We start from the raw sequence: 2175 nt of genomic DNA on the forward strand, positions 1-2175 counted from the left end.
GTTCTGTGACTATGACCATCATTTTTGAGAACTAGGGTTGCTGCCAGCTCCAGACTGTGAAACACCTGGAGATTTCGGGGGTGGAGCCAGAGGAAGGCAGGGTTTGGGGAGGACAGGGATCTGAGTGGGGTCCAATGCCATAGAGTCCACCCTCCAAAGCAGCCATTTTCTCCAGGGGAACTGATCTCTGCGGCCTGGAGATCAGTTGTAATAGCAGGAGATCCCCAGCCACCCCCTGGAAGTTGCCAACCCTACCAGAGACCCTCTCCCCTAGAGTTAACTCTTGGCCCAGCTCTCTCTGAGACGCTTCTGCTTCCCCTCAGGCTCCCAGTCCTATGAAGAGATGAATGGAACCCTGAGCCCCACCCCCAGCAAAAGTCTCCATACCAGCAATGAGGAAGGTGAGTGCCAACACTCCAGAATTCTCTGGGTCGAAATCCCACAGGGGATGCTTGCACACCACGGAAACCTACCCATCAGACCCGTAGCTACAGTGGGGCATCTTGGGGCCCAGCCCCCTAACTTACTGCCAAGGCCCCCCTGACTTCCATTTTTAAAATTTTATTCATGGTGCTCCCTTGGGGCGGGGTGCAGGGTGCCCCCCAATTTATTTAAAGGCCCCCCAAATTTTAAAAAATCCTGGCTGCGGGCCTGCTACCCATAGTACTACATCTCTGCCTGGAAGAAAGAAAAAATAAGATTGTGGCTGGCTGACACGTTCCAACCATCCCCGGTCCCATAAATTTGGGTTGCCAGCTCCCAGTTGGGGAAGTCCTGGAGATTTGCAGGTAGCGCTTTGGGAGAGCAGAGCTTGGGGGGGGGGAACTCTGCAGGGATGTGATGCCACGCTCTCAAACGGCCACTTCCTGCAGGGGAGCTGACCTTTGTAGTCTGGAGATGAACTATAATTCCAGGAGCGCTCCAGCTGCCCCCTGGAGATTGGCAACACTCCCTGTAAAATATGCTTAAGGCGTTGGGATGGAGGGTTGGGTCCATCTCTGACCAAGTGCCTCCCACAGATGCTGATTCCTACGAGAACATGGAGAGCCCCAACTCCTTCAGTTTACAGAAGGAAAGTACCCTGGATCCACAAGGGGACAGTAAGTGAATAGGGCCGCGGATCTGGGGCCCAAAGGAAGGGTGCTGAGAAGACAAGGCTGAGACGTTGCAGGCAGTCTGATGTTGCGCTCCTTCTAATTTCTGTTTGAAGCGGCATGTTTTCCTGATTCTGGCTGAGTAGGGGTGAAGGAAGGTCTAGGGCACCCTCCAGCACTTTTGCCACCATGCTAGACTTTTTCGGACTGGTGTTTTTTTAACGGGTATGGTATTTATTCATTGTTTTAACTTGGTTGTTTATGCCATTTTAATGCTGTTAGCCCCCTTGAGCCAGATACCTGGAAAGGCGGGAAATTAATATAAACAATAAATAAATAAATAAACTTTGGCAAGGGCATTGCTGTTGGGATTCAACGTGTCTGGGAATTCCACTAGGTATTACCCATACACCCAAGGCTCTTTTTGCATACACATAATTAGAAACTTGTATTCTTTTTAAAAAACAATTAAGGCCCCGGTCATACAAGAGGGTTTGAGCCGGGAGAGGGATGGATCGGGGGCGGAGCAAACGGGCGCCATAGACCCAAGGCTCTTTTTGCATACACATAACTAGAAACTTATATTCTTTTTAAAAAAACAACAACTATTTTTTTCTTTTAAAACATTAATTAAGACGGATACCGTCCAGCTGGTGCCCCAGTTCCAGATTTGCAGAGAACTGCAATATTCTTGTAGTCCTGGGTCTCCTTAGGATGGGCAGCAAAGATTTTTTTTCTCCAAATAGTCTGTGTTTCCAATTCATAATTTTTTTCCTCCAAATAGTCTGTGTTTCCAATTCATTTTTTTTTTCTCCAAATAGGCTGTGTTTCCAATTCATAATTTTTTTATCTCTTCCACAGGAGCTGCCTTTGGTTCTGTGCGGCAAAATCTCTCCATTTCGTTTGGCACTGATCTCTAAGGAGGTCTGTAGTGCTTAGTCTACAGCAAGCCAAGGCAGAGGGTCCAGCTTGAGAGTCTGGCAGTCTACAGTCCCTCTCTTCTCTTGGGCCTGTTATGCACGGGTGTTTCCCCTCGCTTTCACCACGCATGGCCGTTGGGTTTTCTTTGTTGTTCTGCATT

The 2175-nt window shown here is 48.7% G+C and overlaps 1 long non-coding RNA gene across 1 annotated transcript; it reads left to right on the forward strand.

Moving 5' to 3' along the window:
* The first annotated feature begins 342 nt into the window (after window positions 1–342).
* Window positions 343–2042, forward strand: LOC107124938. Its single transcript, XR_001482999.1, has 3 exons — window positions 343–401; window positions 1020–1100; window positions 1956–2042. It is a non-coding gene; the product is annotated as an uncharacterized LOC107124938 (long non-coding RNA).
* Window positions 2043–2175: the final 133 nt, after the last annotated feature.

The sequence above is a fragment of the Gekko japonicus genome, unplaced genomic scaffold, assembly GCF_001447785.1.
Source record: "Gekko japonicus isolate JY-2015 unplaced genomic scaffold, Gekko_japonicus_V1.1 scaffold16365, whole genome shotgun sequence".
Classification (NCBI taxonomy): Eukaryota; Metazoa; Chordata; class Lepidosauria; order Squamata; family Gekkonidae; genus Gekko; species Gekko japonicus.